The following is a 21,080-nucleotide window of genomic DNA, read 5'->3' on the forward strand; positions in this document are numbered from 1 at the left end:
TGGGAATTTATTGTAAGACCTGCAAAGATGTTTTTGCAGGGCCAGGAGTATAGCCTAGTGGTAGAGTGCCCACCTAGCATGCACGATTCCTTGGTACCACATATACAGAAAAAGCCAGAAGTGGAGCTGTGGCTCAAGTGGAGACCATTAGTCTTAAGGAAAAAGTGTCCAAGGACAGTGCCCAGGCACTGAGTTCAAGCCCCAGGACTGGCAAAAAAAAAAAAAAAGATTTTGCAGAGGTGCTGACCATGTTAACTGGTAGAACGCTGTGAGTGGTGGCGCACATCTGCAATCCCATAACCTGAGAGTTGAAAGTTCAAGGCCCACCCGGGCTATGTGATGAGACCTTGACTTAAACAAGAAAGGAAAAGAGGAGCCTAACTGTACCCCACAGAGGACTGGCTGAATAGGGATAATTATGTCCATACGATGGTGTGTCAGAGGTAGGACTCTGTATTTGTGGAGCTGGCCTCTGCATTCTATAAAAGGGTGACCAGTTCCTCAAATAGGACTTCCAAGACCCTGGATTGCTGCCTGCATCTAGATGCTCAATCATTCATGTAAGGTTTTGCATACAGCCTATGCTACACTTACTGTGTGGTCCAGACTCACCTTGAACTCCTGATTCTTCTCCCTCTGTCTCCCACGTGGTGAGATTTCAGGCCAGCCAGAGCTATTTTGGTGGCTCAAAGTCCCCAAACCATCTGGGAATAAGACACAAGGCAGGAAAAAGAACGGTTGTGACTGCAGTTGTGGCACTCTTGAACCACTGCAGCAAAGCCAGCCATGCTTCCTTCCAGATATCTCACTATATGAGAAAAACATAAGCCATTGTGTATTTATGCTAGCCAAGGTTTGTCAATACCAGGCAAACACAATTCATGATAGAGAGGAAGCCATTTTAAATTGTATTTCTGAAGAATAGCATGACATTAAAGGAGAATGCTACAATACAAAACTGGGCAAATAATATGTGCATCACACGTGGGCCACATTTCGGTGTGTTGCATGTTTGGTCCATGTTTCAGTGTGTGCCCCCCCGACCCACATTCCCATGTATTACACATGGTCCACGTTCCAGTGTGTCGTATGCATGGTCCTCCTTTCAGTGGGTTTAGCAGAGAATTCTATCCACAGGTAACAGCCTTCATTCCCCATTTTTCTGAGGCCAGGTAGGGGAGTATGTCTGGGGATGAGGGTGGAAGTCACTCCAGCCTTTGGAGGAACCACTCTTAGAAACATCTACCCAGCATCTCTGGACTTTCCCAAAGGACTTGGGCCTCAATTGGTCAACAACACAGCTTCTCTGAGCTTCTCTTCCCGGCTCACTTCGTGCCTGTGCCCATTATTTCTGCTTCCTACCTGACTCACCTCCCAAAGTAAAAAGCTGCATCCCAAACTCTTGTCTTAGGCTCTCCTTCCAGGAAAAAATAACCAGGAGAGATGAAGGAAAGAAGAGAGCCAAGAGCAAGTTTGTTTGCCCAGTTTGTGAATCCAAGACCTTGAGAATAACAACCCACTTCCTCTGGTATATTGACTCAATATTTCAAAAATTAAATGTACAAAAAATAATATACGTGAGAGCTCAGCACAGTAGAAAAGGTGGACACTATTTCATAAAGTTTCTGCTTCAGGTTGTTTTGTGTATGTATATAGCTTCACCATGAATAATATACATTTCCTTGAATTGTGATTTTAAAAAATAACTAATGATGTAAAACTCAATAAAAATGTTTTAAAAAAATAACTAGAGAGAAGCCCCTGCTCTTCCTCTTCCTGCAAGCAGCCTGAGGTGACCTGTGAAAATGGTTCACTACTCTCTAGACCCAGAAAACCCCACAAAATCATGCAAGTCAAGAGGCTCGAATCTTCGAGTTCACTTTAAGAACACCAGAGAAACAGCCCAGGCCATCAAGGGGATGCATATCCAGAAAGCTACAAAGTATCTGAAAGATGAAACATTAAAGAAACAGTGTGTGCCATTTCTGCATTACAATGGTGGAGTTGGCAGGTTTGCCCAGGCCAAACAGTGGGGTCAGGCACAGGGTCGGTGGCCCAAAAAGAGTGCTGAGTTTCTGCTGCACATGCTTAAGAATGCAGAGAGTAATGCTGAACTGAAGGGTTTAGATGTAGACTCCCTGGTCATTGAACACATCCAGGTGAACAAAGCACCCAAGATGCGCCGCCGAACTTACAGAGCCCATGAGCTCCCCGTGCCACATTGAGGTGAACCTTACTGAGAAGAAGCAAATTGTTCCTAAACCAGAAGAGGAAGTTGCACAGAAGAAAAAGGTATCCCAAAAGAAACTGAAGAAACAAAAACTTATGGCACGAGAATAAATTTAGCATAAAATAAATACAAATAAATGAAAAAAATAACTAGATAGGCCAGGAATGTGGCTTAGTAATAGAGTGCTTGCCTAGCATGCACAAAGCCCTGGGTTCGATTCTTCAGTACCCACATAAGTAGAAAAGGCCAGAAGTGGCACTGTGGCTCAAGTGGTAGAGTGCTAGCCTTGAGCAAAAGAAGCTTAGGGACAGTGCCCAGGCCTTCAGTTCAAGCTCTAGGACTGGCAAACAAAACACAACAAAACAAAGAAAACAAACTAGATAACCATTGATCAAAGGTCCAAGGATCACAGTTTGAAGCCAGACTGTAAAGAAAGACAGATCTAAGGAATTCTTTTTCTTTTTTCAGCCAGCACTGGGACTTGAATTCAGGGCCTGAGCTCTGTCATCGAGCTTTCTCAAGGCTAGAGCTCTAGCCCTTGAGCCCAGCACCACTTCAGGCTTTTTCTGTGTATGTGGTACCAAGGAATCGAACCAAGGCCTTCACGAATGCTAAGCAAGCATTCTACTACTAGGCCACACTCCCAGCCCCCAGATCTAAGAACTCTTTTTCTCTACTCAACCACCAAAAATCCAGAAGTGGAGCTGTCATTCAAATGGTAGTATGCTAGCCTTGAGCAAAAAAGCTGAGGGACTGGGCCAGGTACACGCACACACACATGCACAGGCACCCCCCCCCCATACACACACACTCAGTCTAAGGACTCCCTGCTCTGCTTTATTCCAATAAAGCAACTAAGTGTCAAAGAAAGAAAAAAACTAGCAACATAGAAACCTACTCATGAACCATTATTATCAACACTACAGATCAGGATGAAGGAAACAATGTTTAAATGTTCAACACGGTAATGTCAACTACATAAGAGAATTAGAATTAACCCATCAGAGTCACTCATTTCATTCATTATGCAATCAGTCAATTCCAAAACCACATAATTAAAAGGTACTTAAAATGGGTGCTGTTACATGAAATAAGGGAATAGTTGAAAAATATGGCAGCAACTTTACTGTGGGTTTTCACATTGGTATGGACAATCCTGAAAAGAGAAAAGTGGTCCCATAGCACCAGTATTTAGCCTGACTGTGGGGGCTACTCAAAGCCAGCCCAGGCAGAAAAGCCCCTGCAAATCTAGCACTCTACCACTTGAGCCACAGCACCACTTCTGGCTTTTTCTGTGTATGTGGTACTGAGGAATTGAACCAGGGCTTCGTGCATGCCAGGCAAGCCCTCTACCACTAGGCCAGACTCCCGGCCTGCCAGCGTTTTGGGAGCTATGAAGGGGCATCAGTCCACTCTGGCTACTTCCTGCTGATGAGGAGCATCAGCTTCAGGGGTAGAAGGCAGAGATGTCACCAGCCTGGGAGGAGCAGTGGCAGGTGGGGATTTTCTGGTGGTGAATGTGGTGATGCTTCTGTGTATGAAATCTAAACGATGTCTCATGAGTCAAGGGGGAACAAGAAAAAGTATTATTAGAGGGTACACAAATGGCAGAAGGACAGCGCCCCGGCCCTGAGTTCAGCCTCCACAGCTGAAAAACAACAACACTTAGCCATGAAGTAAAGGCACAGGAGATGCTGTGTCCAGAGAGCCACAGATGGCGGTGACTGCAGGCTGGACACGGCTGGAAAAAGACAAGACCCCAATAGTACTGATACGCAGGGCAGCTCACACCTTCCGTGTGGCCACATGATCTGGCTGGATGCATAGAGGGCAGGAGAACAGAGGAACCAGTTCTTGGCAGAAGGAAAGGGATACTCTCACACTGCGGAGGATATTATTTCAGGAAAACAGAAAGTCAAGTCTGAATTATAAAGCAATTTGTGTCAAGATGCAGGTAATAGCTATTGGAATAGCAAATGGATGCTGTGCTATCACAAATGAGCTGAAATTAATTCACAGTGAGCCATTTTACTAAAGATGGAAGGATTTGCCAGTTTACTATCATGAACACCCAATAGTAGAAGCTAGCATTTGTCAAATAATAAATGCGAATATTCAGATAATTTTTAAAAGATCATATAAGGAACAGAGACTTTCCTTTGAGTTCTTCATGTAAAACCAGCACCTTTCTAGTTAATTTGATGGAGAATAATTGAGAACATTGTCAGACTTCATTTTATGGTAACAGACAGAACATTTCTCCTTATCTTCGGAGCTTCCAGGATTGGGAAGAGCAGCTCACAGCACACAGTGCTTTGGAAATGTACATTTTTAAATCACTAAATAGATGCACCGTTGACAAGCCAATGCAAGAGCTCGTCCTGCCCAGGCCTCCTGGAGAGGCCGTGTGATCCTTACTTAGGATGGATTCCATCCTGAGTCAAAGTAAACCATCCCTGACCTGCTCCTTGCTAACTGTGTGATCCTGGCTAATCTCCTCAGCCCCTGGAGATCCGGTTTACACCAATTGGTCAGTTCCAGCCAGTCCTCAGAGGCTGAACAAGAACTAAGCCAACACCCACCAAGCACCTGGCCCAGTTAGTAACGGATAGCTGCTTCTGTCATCAGTCTCACATCTACACTTCATAATTACCCTGAGCAAAATCTATGGTGCTTCGTCATCTTTGCAACACAGTCCAGTGTAGATCCACAGATGGTTGCCTCTGCACTGGTGAGACTTGCATCTCGGCTTCTGAAGGCCCTTTGGGCTTTCTTCTTACTCGTTTAATAGTCATTGACTTACCAAACACTTATTGAGTACCCACCATGAAACAGTGGGATGAGTGCTGAGTTCCAAAGATAAATAAAACACAGTCCTTACCAAAAAGTGCACCTCCAGAAGAAACGGCTCTCTACTAAGTATTCTTAACACAGAAGGACAGCTGCTAAAAGGACGTGAAGTTCTGGGAGAACACAAACAGGAAACTGCATGGCAGACTTTGTTTTCCTGCTTAGAGGTCTCTGTCTCTGTGTTAGAAATCTTATGTAACTTTGAAATAAAGTGTTTGCACGCACTGACTCCTTCAGCAGACTTCGTAGGGATGGCTGGCTGGGCTCCTCCACCTCCACTTGCTGCTTCTTCACTGCCTGACACGAATTCTTCGCATTCTCACTTATGCCATCTTGTCTCTCTTTTCCCAACCTTATTATAACTTCATTGAGAGCAAGGGTTGAGTCTTCCTGGATGAGTACCCAAACTACTAAGAAGCAAATAGTAGGTGATAAACGTATGCACACAAATATTTGTTTATTGCTTCTAAGTCCAATTGTCCCATTAAATTTGAGATTCCACTTAAATTCTGTGAGCAAAACTGATGTGTTACATAGGGTTATTTTAGGGAATGGAGAGCTGAACAGGAAAGAAAATGGACTCTGGGTAGGGGCCCACTACACCTCTGTCTTGGTCCTGAGAATATCAAAATACAATTTCATCACAATGACATTCATTAATAAATTTCATCCTGGAAAAACTACCACATGCTTTCCAGGGAGACTGCCACAATCATAACGTAAACCCTCAGTTTTTGATGTTTTGTAGTGAAATTCCAATTTATTTTCAACAATTGCATTTCAAATTATTTTTATTTGGGTCAGTATATAATGTTTACAACAAGAGTTTCACTTATATTCCATACTAAACATTATTGATTAGTCCTTCACCCACTTGTACTTTCTTGGGTTGCTCATTTAAAAAAAAATGTTTTTATTAGCATGTATTAGCTGTACATGGGTTTCACTGTGACATTTTTATATCTATTCTTCAGTATGTTGATCAAATTCACCCCCTCTGGGACTCTCTCCTCTTCTCCCTCCTTCTTGAGACAAGCTCATCAGGTTTCACTGTTCTATTTTCATACCTGCATCTCAAGCTTTCTGACAGGGCAGGCATGGGTGGCTCACACCTCTCACCCTATCTGTTCAGGAGACTGAGGATGGTTGTTTGAAGCCAACTGGGGCAGAAAAGCCTATGAGATGCTTATCTCCGATGAACTACCAGAAAACTGGAAAGTGAGCTGTGCTCACATGCTAGCCCAGAGTTTGAGCCCAGGATCAGTGCACACATAGACACACAGACGTAGACACACAGGGATAGACACACAGACACAGACACAGACACACACAGACACACACAGACACACACACACACACACACACACACACATACACACACACACACTGCTCTGACCAGGTCCCTCTCCCCTCATCCTATCTGCCTTTTTCCCATTAGAACCCCCATCTAGTTTACATCTCATTTCTATTAATTTACCTGGTTCAGATGAAGAGATTTCAATGCTATTAAGAGGATCCATTTCTGGGGTTTTATTTTAGATTGATAATTTCTGTGAGTCTCATTTTCTATATTGGTTTTCAATATTTATGTCAAAGATATCAGTCCTCAGTCAGATTTATGCTTTTGTAATACACATTATTAGCCATTGTCAGTTGATTAATTCTCACTGGTGTGATATTTCCAATTGATCTGGTCAAACTGTCCTTGGGGTTACAATCTCAGACAGTCAGGCCCCCGGAGAAGGACATGTCTGGCTGCAGAAGTCTCAGAACAGCTGGATACTGTTCTTCCTTTCTACTATTATAAGCAACATCTGGAAGAATAAGATATCGAAACACCGGTGGTGAAGAATCACACCATGAGGAATATGCCTGGCTCTCATTTCATCTCCACCACTTCTGAAGCTTGGGACACTAGTCACTATCCCCTGCCGCACGCCCTCACTTGTGATCACACTGTGAGAGTGGAATGAGTCCAGTTGGCACAGCTGTGCCAACACAAGTGAGACTCCATTTTCACAGTTAGAATAGCTGATCCAGCAGACTCCGGACAACCCGTGTGACTTCATATCTTCTTCCAGCCATGCTTGCACTTCCTCTCATGAAAGGGGCTTGTGAGCAGCATCGTGCAGGGCTGTGGCACAGTGTGACAGTGAACAAGCGTGTCCAGCAGTGCCCTGCACAGGACTGGGGGCTGGGTGTTCTATGGGTAACAACTGCTGTTTTGTTTTTACAGTGAGTGAGTTCACGTCCTCACTGTAAGGAGATGAAGCCAATCTCCAGAGAGACAAAACAGACACCAGGCAACACCCCCGGGCCTGAGGCTGCGAGGTGCTGCAGACCTTCACAAAAATATATCACCAAGTCACGGGGGACTCCAAGCCCTTCAGAATAAAACCCACGAACCACAGGCTCCATGAAGAGAGGGATTTTGTCCTTTGTGTCCTCTGCCCTACCTAAGGCACTCGAACAGGGCTGGCACATCTCAGGCCCTCTGTAACTGTTGGTTGAGGGATGAACCAATGAATGAACAAATAGATGACTGTGATAACACTGAAAGTGAATTCTAGTGCACCACCATTACAGCCTGTGAAAATAAATAACCAAATAGTGAGGACCAGGACGTAGTAGAGCTGTCCTGTCTGTGACATGGATGCATTCTTTTCTTTTCTTTTTTTCCCCAGTGCTGGGGACTCACGGCGTGGACCGTCCCTGAGCCTCTTTTGTGCAAGACCAGCACTCTACCACGAAGCCACCTTCCCAGCTCTGTATTACTGTTTTAGAAAGCACAACCAAGGTGAAGGTAAGAATTTCCTAAAGAAAAGACGCTGCCACACCATAACTATAAAACATGCTGCACATTCATATTCCTTTAGAGATGATCCTGAGAACCCTAATTAAGACCATAAAGAAACAGTCTTAATCCAATCCATTAATTGGAATGCTCAATTTTGAAAATTTTCAGTCCAATTTTGATGTAAAAATAAAGGACAGAGGCACAAATGGTACCCTTTCACGTTGAGCAGACTCCCCACCCACCCAAGCTCTAGAGCTTCACTGGAGGATGACTTCATCACAGTCTTCCTGGAGGCACGGCAAGAACTCTGCTCACCAAAAGTCAATTCTGTCTTTCACCCTGTACTCCCTAAGGCATGAAAGACCCTGATACGCTTTAGAAAGATTTGTTTATGGAAAGATTTAAAGAAAGGGTGCTAGGTTAACTTCTAGTTACCACAACATTTAATCCACCAGAATGACCTGTCACCTGAACCTTCCCATTAACTAAGGTCTGATTGTGCTTTGCTTTCTGAAATTACTTTTATTATCAAACTTCTTCCTAGTAATAGTGCCTACTGGAAAAAATTAGTATTTAGAGTCAAAACTGGAGATCGGATTGTCTACAGTCTTAAATGCAAAAAGACAATGGGTGACAAAACATACTCTGCTTTAGTGTTTCTCTGTGCCTGACTTTGACCCTGCAATATGCTGCATGGAGGAATTAGCTCATTTTGAGAGAAAATAAGACTTTGGAGGCTCATGGTTTCTATTTAAGGCAATATTAATGTTCTACATCTCATTTGGGGGCAAGTATACATTAGCCATTAAAAATTAATTTATTTTTATTTGTTTTCCAGATTAATGGTCTTTCTAAAATAGAAAATTGAATTAGGACTTAGCAACTTCATTTGCAAAAGCTAATTGAAGCACGTACTTATGGAATTAGACATGGAGAAGTAGAATACTGCCCCCCCATTCAACCATGGTAAGAATAACGTTTTACTTGTGAGAGGAGAGAAGGAAGGAAATGGGTGTGGAAGTGGTGCCAAACGCCTCCCTTTCACTTCCACTGCCCACCGAGGACTCTGGGATGAAGGACAATGTCTGGATTTTGTATTCTTTCAAAATATGGATGAAAAATGAATCTGTTTGATATACAGAGAGTGTATAACAAAGCCAGGTAAGGTGTCTTCCCACAGCATTCAAGGCTAGCCTGGATTCACAGTGACGCCCTCTCACAAGAGGGCCACCCCAAGAGAAAAAGAAAACAGAACGGTCTGACAAACCTGCCTCCAGGTGTCCTCTTCCCCACTGACAGCAACCAGCTTCTCCTGGGAAGCAAGCTGCTTCCAGGAAGGCAAGCCCCAAACACCATGGCATCTGTGCTCCCCAGGGGTTTGCTGGGGTGCCATGGTGCCACTGCAAGTTAAGACCCATGACCACGCCCCGATCCACAGTGGAGGGGCGATGCAGCAGGAATGCTAAGGAGAGGGGTTCACTGGAGACTCGGAGCAAAACGATCTCCAACATGAACTGAAACAATCTTAAAAAAGATAAAAGAACACAGGAGGCATGGCTCACGAGGTAGAGGGCCAGCCTGGAGCAACCCTGAGTATAAGCCCCAGTGCCAGCACAAAAAATAATTTCTATCCTCATAACTCAAATGTGCAGTCCATACCCTGCAATTCTTTTTTTTCATACCCTGCAATTCTTATGGCTCCAATTAATTTTATTAAAGTGTTACTTTTTATCTTGATTTGAAAATTATTAGAGTAAATTAGTTGTACAAAAGGACTTCCTTGTGAAATTTATGCATATGAATTACTTTGACTGCACTCTTCCCTAGGCAGTCTTTTGAAGGAGGCTGGGGGCTCTCCACAGTCACAGCACGAAGTCTCAGGGTTCCCCTCCCCATCTCTCCCTCTGCCTCAGAGAAGAGCAGAGCTTCATCTCCTATGTTTATTTTCTGTTGTTGCGAGAACAAATGACCAGTTCAAATCCCAGGTCTCGTGTTTGGAAAGAACAGCAAGAACAGTCCTGAATCTTCAGGGGGCCGTGGGGACCGTGTGTCACGCTGCTCGGAAAGAGATGACGGGCAATGGAAAGAGACTTTGATTTGTCCAATTTGGACAAATCATCTTTGCATACTTTCCCCAATTTCTCCAAGAGACTGCGCAGAAAGATCACTGCTGGTGTCTCTAGGAGCTTCCTGAACAAGAGGATTCAGTCGACTCTTACCCAGGACACTTCCATTGTATGGATTTCCCAGTTTTGTCTGGATTTCACACACTCATTTTACTTTATGATAATGTAAGACCTCTATGTCTAAGGCATTTATACCTAGTGTGTTCAAGAAACATTGTACAACAATGGAAACCTATGCCGCAATCAGAAAGGACGACATCGCCCCTTTCGTAAGGAAATGGAAAGACTTGGAAAAATCTTATTAAGGGAAGTAAGCCAGACCCAAAGGAACATAGGCTCCATGGTTTCCCTCATTTGTAATAATTAGTACACATCTACGACTCTAGATGTGTACTCTAGCAGAGGATCACAATAGTTCAAAACCCAGGTACAAAAGGTCATATAAGATGAGACTACATGAAAGGAACTCTAGGATATGGAAACAAGAGCTTTATCTTGTGTGATTGCTGTTCTTAATGTACTGTTATTTCTCTTCTCTTTTTTTGGCCTTATGGTTAATCTCATAGTTACTGTATCTGACTTTGTTACCTGGTGTATTGTATATACATTTATTTGGTTATTTGAAATAAGGAAGGGAAGGGGAAACAAGATGATTGGGAGGGGTGGGGGGAGAGAAATGGGAACAAAAACATGAGAAGGGGTATCAACGTGTGAGAAGTAACCCACCTACTACCTGGCAAATGTAACTATAAGCCCTCTATACTTTACCCCACAATAAAAAAAGAAACATTGTAATAAAAATACTGTAGACTGACAATAGTTCAACATTTTTCTCTCTCTGTCTCCCTCTCCTTGCCCCTCATGTATTTGCAGTGCTGGAGCTGGATTCACAGCTAGTATGGTAGGAGCCACCGAGCAGTCAAATAAGAATTGAAAAGCTGCCAGGTGCTGGCTCACGCCTGTCATCCTAACTACTCAGGAGGCTGAGATCTGAGGATCACGGTTCAAAGACAGCCTGTGTAGGAAAGTCTGTGAGATTCTTACCTCCAATCAACTACTAGAAAACCAGAGTAGAGCTGTGATCAAAGTGGTAGGGCGCTAGCTTTACGCAAAAGCACTCAAGGACAGCACCCAGGCCTTGAGTTCAAGACCCACAACTGACAGAAAAAAATTGAAAAGGGGAGAAGGGATGAGCAAATACAGTCATTATCTTCAGTGTACATGATGCAAAATTGCACTGTGTAACTTGAGAGTAGAGACAGAAGGGAGAGGCCCCGAGGAAGAGGCTCTGTGCTATAAACCTGATTTAGAGAACTGTAACCTCCTTGTAAACCATGCAAATTCTTGCCTTTCCTGCGCTTCACAGGAACAGCCTCTTATCCAACACAGATATTCTGAAATATGTATGAGCCACAATTTGCAGTTATAGGAATGCAGAGGGGGAGAGAAAGATATAAGAAAAGAAAGACAAAGTATCCAAATTTGTATTTGATCATGGAAAGGTAACCTGGTGTGTGTTACTTCTTTTTTTTATGCCAGGCCTGGGACTTGAACTCAGGGCCTGAGCACTGTCCTTTGACTCTACCACTTGAGCCACAGCACCACTTCCAGCTTTTCTATATATGTGGTACTGAGGAATCAAACCCAGGTCTCCATGCATGTTAGGCAGGCACTCTACCACCAGTCCAAACTCCCGGCTCCTGTGTTACCTCTTTAATCATCAGAAGTCCCGACAGCTTTGAGGCCGCAGGGTGTGTCCAGAGAGAGGTGCCAGTGACTCCTCCTCCATCTTGACTTTGCTGGATCAAGTGACAGAGTTGGCTCTAAAAGCAGGTTTTAAGCTTAATATTCCTATACAAGTCTCCAAAGGAGATGTGGATTATATATGTGTGTGTGTGTCTTTACAAATTAAAGGAAAGAAAAAAGGGACAAAGGTAGACCTCACAAACTCTGGACTCTTCTCTATAAAGAACTCTGCCCTTTGCAGTGACAGTGGGCTTGTCCTTTAGGGAAAGATCCTTTCGATTTCTGCCATTCCCTTGAGTGTTTATTCAAAGCTCCTCCTGTGACCAAGCCTGCTTGGTAAGGACCTCACTTCTAATAACTGCCAGTTCTCATCATCAGAATCACAGGATGTCAGCTCCGGGCAGAGTGGGAGCCACGATGGCCTCTCACAGTGGGCCAGCGTCCTGACTTCAGACGTCACACATTGCGTGTGACATCGTGACCTAAGAGAGAGTTTTTCCCATTTCAAACTGTTCTCACAGGTTTCCCACCCATTACAAACCTCTTGGCATTGCAGAATGGAACTTATAAAAGAACATGGGCCTCTTTTCTTCTTGTGACTTAATTAATGTAAGACTGGAGCTGTCTCTCTTGGGGAAAAAAGGCCTTAACGAGGCATAAAGAGAAACATTAACTGAATAGTCTCTCCTACACCCTTTCTTCACAGTGTTGTAGTTGCAGTGGTTACAAATCTCTCCTGTGTGTGATTCTCATACAAGAAGTATTTATAGAAATAAAATAGCATCTTAATCCCTTCAGTAAAGTTTGCACAACTGGTTCCAAATAAAAATGAATAAATAATGTTTATCTAGGACCCACAGATAATGTTAAAAAGCAAAAAATTGATTAGTCTGTCAGTTCTGTGATGTGCTGACACTAACACACTGCATTTTGGAGAAAACGGTTAAAAAGATGCAGGGGAAAAACAAAAGAAAAATCCCACTAATAGTTATTGATTTTGTTGTAACATTAATTTGATAAATTTGCAATTGCATTTTAACAGTGGCAAACTGAGTGAATGTGACTCAATGAAAAATTAAACACATGTACATTTTATCCCCTGCACTTCAAGAGAAGATTCTTTATAAAAGATGTGTGAAGTAAGACTCAAATTGTAACACACTCTTTAAATACTGGCTTTTTAGATACCATATTTAAGTTTAGAGTCAAGAGTTCTTTAACGGGCTTTCAAAGCACAGAAAGCGGCACCATACACTTCAACTGCTAAGGGTTGCAGCAATAATCTGATTGTGTTGGTCCTTACATGTCAGGTTGTATGCATGATGCAGTGCACATAGTTTAGGTAAAAGAGTAAATGGATGACTGGATGAAACTTCAGGTAAGGGGAAACCTGCACAAAGTAATTCTCCTGCCGTTACAATTCAACTGGAAGTGTGCGAAGCCACTTCAGTGGAAATCCACTGCATTTCACATTCATCTGGATGAGTGCAGGCTCAGACTTTGAAACTTGCCCCATACGAGGAAACCAGCACAGTTCCTCCCACTGCATCTCCGGAGTGTCGGTCTCACCTCGAGGTTCTGACCTCCACGTGCATGTCTGGCTCTGTCCCTCCTGCTCTCTGTGTCTGTGTGCTGTCTCTCACTCCTCTCAGTTTTGTGCACACAGAGTTGAGCACATGCTTCCTGGAGGTAAAGATTTGATTTAAACTATTCAGTAGATAAACTGAAGGCGATATATAAATTGTGTGGTGAATCACACTGAAGAATCATTTCGAAAGGAAGATAAAAAATTAAAAAGAAGAAAGCCCTTAGGGGAGATGTGAGACTTAGAGGACACATCAAGGGCACACAACCAGCCAATCACAGGAGCTCCAGAGGAGCTACAGGAACAGATGGGGACAAGACAATAATTAAACAAATTAGAAGAGCATTTCCTTGCAATGAGAAGAGCTGAGTCTGCAGATTGAATGGGCTCATTGAGTTCCAGGAATGACGGATGAGAGAAAAGATACATTAAGACATATCTTGATAAAATGCCGAATTCTAAGGATAAAGAGAAAGTCTCATATTTTTTTCCCAGTCCTGGGCTTGAACTCAGAGCCTGAGCACTGTCCTTGGACTTTCTCAAGGCTAGAGCTCTACCACTTGCATCTCAACACCACTTCTGACTTTTTTCTATGTATGTGGTACTGAGGAAACAAACCTGGGTCTTCATGCATGCTAGGCAAGCATTCCACCACTAGGCCAAACTCCTGGCCCCATCATCTACTTCTTAGCAGAGAAATACAAACTACTTACAAAGTAGCCCCCAAAGGATTCACCTTGGCCCCGGGATGGCTAAGAAAGAGCAGCAGCCTCGTGGCCGAGCTTGGCGGTGCACATCTGTAATCTCAGGGATGCAGAGAGCATGTGAGTGTGACTGAGGTTCAAGACCAGCCCCTGGCAAAAGCCTGAGCCACCGTTAGAAACGTAAGTAAAGCAAAAGGTGACAAGAGTGTGGATCAAGTGATAGAGCAGCCCTCTAGCAAGCAGGGGTTCTGATACAAGTCCAGAATACCTAGCAAACAAGCAAACAACAACCAAAATCACAAAATACAATAAAACAAAACTCAGGAGCTCCAGAGGCCTTTCCTGACAAAAGCTCTCCCCCTCCTGCCTGGACCTGCCTGCAGTCAAGAGCAAACGCCTCCTGTCACCACGCTCCACACCAAAGCAGACAGAGTAATACCTCAGCTTTTCCACGTGGATCAGTCATCAAGGGTTTTGTTAAAAATGCAGCTTTAATTTCACCAGTTCCAGGACAGAGGTCAAAGATGCTTCATTTTTAACAGATACCCAGGTGGCCCCCAAGTGGCTGGCTCATAGACCACAGGTCCTGGAGGTGGCCTTGGGTTTTAATCTTCTTCCTCCCTCCCTCGTTTCTCCCTTCTCCTCCCCATCCTCTCCTCCTCCCTACCCCTTTCTTGGACTTACTCCTAATTTTCTGTGCTTCCATTCCTTCGTTCCTTCATTTGTAAAGTGAAGGAAAGGGCACTTGCCTCAGAGAGTGGTAAAGAGTCAAGGAGTTCACACAGTAAATACCCCATAAACACTGTTATTTGATAAATGCAAATATGGATATTTACATAATGATAGACTCACCGGGATCTGTAATGTGCGTGTTAAACAGGGCCTTTTTCCAGCTCGCTGCAAAAGCTACTTTATCAGCGTACCTCAAAATGCTAAGTGATCCCAGACTGCAGAGAACAAGGGCCTCTGACCACTGCCGGGAAGGCCTGGGTGGAGGAGATGGAAGGGAGAAGGAAGAACTGCTCAGAGTTCATCTTGTGGACATGAGAGCTAGGGAGTGGAGGAAAACGTCTTTGTGCATACCAGCAGAGAAGCTATCTGTTGACAGGATACAACAGTGCCATCATTTCCAAATTCACAAAAGAAAATAAAATGGGCTAATAGAAAATTTGTCAAAACAGCTAGAAAACTTAGACACGAAAATTGAATATTATTCTTAAGACTCTTGCAAGAAAGCCTGGGAAGACTGAACATAAAACCCCGGGCCAAGAGGAGCCTTTGTTTTAGTGGTGAAAGGTAAATCTGACACCCAATTTTAGGGATTTTTAGGAACAGCTGTGCTGGTTATAGAAGCACTGGGGCGTTGTGTGAGCAGGAAGGCGGGGCCTGTGTGCTGACGCCACTGAAACACAGGACCACACATGGGTTTTCAGTTGAGCTCTGTGTTTAAATGGAACTGTTGTGGCTCCTATATTGTAGGTCTTCCTGGAGATTTTCACTGTGCTCAGCGGTTCTGCAACGCCTTAGGTGGGGGACGGCCTGTCCGGGAAGGGGCTGCCCTCCCGGCTCCTCTTTCCACAGGTTGATGCATGAGTGTGTGATGCATGCATGCATCTCATATGTTGATGTATCAGTGGGATATTTTTCCTACGATTATAATTTCCTGGTCAGAGTAAATACACATCAAATTCTGGCTCATCTTCTACATCTTTGAGGTGGCTCCCCCGGAAGCCTGGACCGATACACTGTCTCTCCACACAGGTTCTGAGAGAGCCCATCTCCTCGTATCATGCACAGTTTTATGAATATTTCATAATTTTTCCTACCAGGCAAAATAATAAGGGTACATTTCTTGGTATGCGCCAGCCATGGGTTCCGTTCTCTGGGTGGGCTGCTTGTAACTTCCACACTGACGTGACGTTGCTGGGCCACCGCAGAGCTTGCCCTGTGGGTCACCACTCTGGCCTGAGTAGCCGCCATCCACGCCTTCCTCTCACGCTCAGAAGGAAGATCGTCCTAGCCATTAAGGCAGATGATGTAACACAAATGAATCATTAAAGTCATTGTAAGAATAGCTCTCATTTAAGTACATAAAAGTCAGCAGGGATTTTTTTTTCTGGGCTTGCTACAATAATCTACATTGACTTAATGTCTTCTCTTTTACACAATTCTAAAAGCTTTGCTAAATTTATCTTGTTCACCTGCCATGCTCTACTAACTTTAAAAGGAGCTGAATTTACACTGTGGAAACTCTGTATGGTAATATCCAGTTACCTTTTTTTTGTAATCTCTGAGTAAGCCAACAAGGGTATCACCATTCACTCCTTCATTCACTCATTGACCATTCAAAACTGTGAAGTGAGGCAGAGGAGCAAGAACAGAGAGATGAAGTCATTGCTGATTGTCCTTGGACATTCACCTCCATGAAAGACAAAGTGGACGTGAAACAGAACCAGGCTACAAGACAGAGGATGAGCTCTTCAATGCAAGGCTACCACTCCACCACGTGAGCCACAGTGCCACATCTGGTTTCCTGGCGGTTAACTAGAGAAAGAACCCCACAGATTTTTGTGCCTAGTTTGGCTTTGAGCTGTGATCCTCAGATCTCAGCCTCCGAGTAGCTTGGATGACAGGCGAGAGCCACCACACCTGACAGAATCTTCTTTTTGTGAACAAAACCTGACTGGTTGAACTTGTACAAGTGGAGGCTATGCGACTCATCTCCTGTTCAGGAATGACCAAGTCCCTCCACAAATTCAGCCTTTATGCTTCCCCTACAGAATACTTTGAGCCACTGAGCCCAGGAAATGAAGGCTCTTGTTAAAAATGCAGAGATTTGGGGGAGCCAGGGCATGATTAACCATGTGGCCTTCTGCCAACTGAACAGCCACCAGCCAATGCCAGGGAGCAAGTGCTGGTTCAAAATCCCAGGCTTCTTACACGGGGTTAGAGGCTGTCCTGACCATAGACCGTAACAAACCAGAAAATGCTTCACGTGCTATATCCAAGTCCACACTGCCTTTCGAAAAAGAAAATACTAATCTAATCAAAATGTATTCATCAGTGCCTCTATGAGTAAAGTGGGGGGAAGCCTAGGAAATTACGTACATTTGAATTTAGCAGATTAGAAATCTAGGCATTCTCTATAGAACATAAAATTAAACTTTAAATTAAAATTAAACTTTAAAATTAAACTTGAAGGGTTGACGCATATATTTTTTAAAAAATGCTTTGGGGTCAAATGTAGTCATCCATTCATTTAGTAGGCTTAGAGTGTGAGTTATGTACCCTGGTTGTTCTGAATCTGGTGTTGGGCTATATGAAAAAGAAGGTACCAGAACTAGTGCACCAGTTTTGTTTGTTTGTTTGTTTGTTTTTGCTAGTCCTGGGGCTTGAACTCTGCCCTTGGGCTTTCTCAAGGCTAGAGCTCTATCACTTGAGCCATAGCACCACTGCTGGCTTTTTCTGTGTATGTGGTGTCAAGGAATCAAATCCAGGGCTTTGTGCATGCTGGGCAAGCACTCCACCACTAGGCCCTACTCCCAGCCCTACCCCAGTCATGTAACAGAGGGAGGAGGAGTTGGCAGTGAGATCAGGGATATGCAGGGTGACCAGTGAAGCAAGAGGAGACTGGGAGCGAGTTTCCTGCCTTTGAGGTGTGGGTGAGAAGGAAGGTGGCTCTGAGCAGTAGTCAGAGGCCCTGGAAACCAGCAGAGCCTAGAGAAGCTTCTTTTGCAGAAGAAAGGAAGACACTGCATGTGGCTGTGGGTGATCTGTGAAGCCTTGATAGCAGAGCAAAGAAAGCAGCCTGGGAATGGGGTACTGGCTGCCTGGCTTTCCACTTCCCCTGCATCCTCAGAACCCTCTGCCTAGGGGCACTGGGCAATGCCTGGGCTTCCCTGACCATGCCAGGGAAGCAAGTGGACTCGGCTCCCAGGGACAGCCTGGCCTCCTACAGAGCTGGACATCAGTCTACGGGAGGCTCCCTGGAAACACGCCCCGGGATTTCTGCTCAGTGGCTCACAGAAGCACCCTGTGCCCAGTGCACCCAACTCCAGGCCTCCAGAAGGAACGCATAAACCACATTGCTGGCACACACAATTCAGTTACAGTGAGCCATTCCTCCCGCCTGAGGAGAGTTCGATATCAGGGTAGAAAACCATTCCCTACTCAGGTTCCACGAAGCCAGCCCAGGGTCCATCCTGAAGGCAGCCTTTGCAGGCAGAGACCCATCCTTCTCTGCACGCCAACGTTCTCATGTATTGGTTGTGATAACCCTGCACTATCACCTCCGAGTGAGGCAATTATGATGCAGGCGTGGCGGCGTATAAGGTTGCTTACGTGTGCATTTTCTGCCTTTCCTAATGAAATGCTGCCAGCACCTTAAACAACCCATTGGCCCTCATGGGCAGATGCAAAAGCAGGTGAGCAGCTCAGCCATGGAGTGTCTGGATGTGGCACGCTGGGTATTCTCAAGAGCAGGCCACGTGGGAGGTGGCCGTGACGGCTCCAGTGGACCAGGCTCTGCTTTTCACAGGCCTGTGGGCCTCCAGTCGGTCTGGAGCTCTCACAAGCAGCTGTGTGGAAAGCAAAGCATGAGAATGTTCTACATCTGCTTCCTCTCTTCCCTCTCTCATTCCAAATAAACATTGTGCCAGCAAGGCTTTCCTCAGTGCCTCTCTCTCTCTCCTCTCAGACACGTTTCTAACATCCAGATTAAGTATATCCTCAGGGCAGAAAAAATGTTATTCCTTTTGAAAAATAGCCATCTGTGCAGCCCTGAGAAAGCTCGAAAGGCTCCTGAGTGGACCAGGGACTCAGGCTGGAAATCCATTCTCAATGTACTTTCTATATTGCCATTGGTCTGGCAGCTGAGCGCAGTCAGGGTGTCATCTTGTGACGTGAGGGGACAGTTCAACTTGGGGGGGAGGGGTAGAGCAGTGAATTTCCCAAGGGCAGCCAGAGGCAGCACTAAGTGGCCACACAGACACACAGGAAACGCACAACTTACAGGGAGGGAAATTCACAGCAGGCTCTGTGAGCAGGCTCTCCCAAGCTGCCCACAACCTAACAGTTTTGCAGCCATACTAGTAGAGGAGAAAATGACTTGATCTGCACACTGTTCTTGACTCACCTGAAGAGGAGAGAGCAGCAACACTTCTGTACCTTTTCAGAGTACAGAAAAAGAAATGGTGATAGGAGGGATGCGTGCTTCCTTTCTTTGTTGTCAGTACTGGGGCTTGAACTCACTCAGGGGCTGTCATCTTGAACTCAGGGGCTGGACGTGGTGACCTTCTCCCCAGCTGTTATTTTCAAATGGGTAAGCTCATTGTTACAGCAGAAAGAAGAGGGGAATGCTCTCTAGAAAGCATTGAGACTTTTTCTCAGAATAAAGCCCTGGGGACTGAGGCAGCCCTGAGGCTGGGTCCAGGGCTAGGACTGCCAAGGCTGCCCTCCCAGCCACCCAGGAGACGTGATCTGAAAACCCAGGCGTGAAGCCAGCCCCGCAGGAGAGTCCATGACACCCTTATTGCCAATTAAACACCAAAAGAGCCAGAAGTATAGCGATGGCACAAGAGCAAAAAAGCTTAGGGACAGCACCCAGGCTCTGAGTTCAAGCCCCAGGACTAGAACAACAACAACAAAAATCCAAAACCAAAAAAACACACAATCCAAAGATGACCAAGGCTGAAAGGCAGCATGGCATGGCTCGAGCCACTGAGGTGGGGCAGAAATGACTCAACACCTCACAGCGTAAGGCCTCAAGTTATAATTAAGTTGATTTATTTTAGCACCTCTGAGTTTGAGACTAAGATTTATTTTAACTCTGTGAAGACTGAATAGAAAGAATTATGTATCTTGGCTTCACCTCCTTCAGACTCAGGGATAAATGACAAAAAGAACATTGCTTTTATAGCCAAAAATAACTGGCTTCAAATCCAGTTATTATTTGCTAAGAAACCTTGCACATTTCTGAAAGCTCTCCAAGTTTCAGTTTCCTCCACTGTGAAATAGGAATCACACAGCCGAGGCTGCATGGCGGCGTTCAGTGCCCCTATGCCTTCTCTGCTTATTTCTATTTGTATTACCATCAAATAACTGTTCAAGTGGGATTCTCTCTCCCTCGGCTTCTCTCACACACTCATACACGCGCACACACACCCTCTCCATCACCTTCCTTTCTCCCCATCTCCATTTTCACACAAGTACAGGAGGTATTGTGACACCTCTGCCCTGGCTGGCCCACTCCTTCCCTGCTCTCCCTTCTCCTGGTGTCCCCTTTCCAGAAAGGCTGGGCTTGCACTCCTGGCACATGTGTCTTCAGATGTGTGTTTCTTGTTCACATGTGCAAGTGTAACCTTATAAAGGGATTGACCCCTTGCTCAGGCTTGCTCACTTTCCAGTCCCCACTCCAGGAGCTCTTCCCGGCCACACACACACACACACACACACACACACACACACACACACACACACACACGTGCATGCACATGGCCTGAGCCCATAGGTCAGTGGAAGGAAATCTAGCACATTTTCTGAAGCTCAGTGGTACCGAGTGCAGACGACACCCCAGTTTCAACAGCACCTAGCTAGTGTATTTTATGAAGAAACCCAGTTGCAATTTAAAAAACGTTTTGCACTCACTCAACACCCTCCTCCCGCTTCTAAAACCAGAAGGCAAGGAGGTAGGGCACCCATCTGTACGCCTACCCCCAGAATGCGAAATTAAACCAGCGCCTTCCGGCTCTGGGTACACAGCTCTCTCCAGCATCCAGGCAGACAGAGCTGCTGTGATGAGAACCACATCCTGCTCACCTCACACCCGAAATGCTCTCACTACAACCACTGAGGAAGACACGCTGGCTCATTTAATTAAAGTATGCCAGCACCCGAGTTCAGCCTGTCCTGAGTTAGGAGGTGAGAGGTGAATATTGGTCACTGTTCCCTGCTTCATCCCCTCCACACAGGAATGGGCTTCTCCCGCCTCACCACCAGTTCTTATTTTAAAACTAATCAAGTAGGTGCTTCTAGACTGAGCGTG

General features: G+C 45.0%; 1 pseudogene; it reads left to right on the top strand.

Annotated features, from left to right (window-relative positions):
* Positions 1-1,791: 1,791 nt before the first annotated feature.
* LOC150042972 (large ribosomal subunit protein uL22 pseudogene) lies at positions 1,792-2,346 on the top strand (annotated as a pseudogene).
* Positions 2,347-21,080: the final 18,734 nt, after the last annotated feature.

This window comes from Megascapheus bottae, chromosome 32 (assembly GCF_031878675.1).
Source record: "Megascapheus bottae isolate mThoBot1 chromosome 32, mThoBot2.hap1, whole genome shotgun sequence".
Lineage (NCBI taxonomy): Eukaryota > Metazoa > Chordata > Mammalia > Rodentia > Geomyidae > Megascapheus > Megascapheus bottae.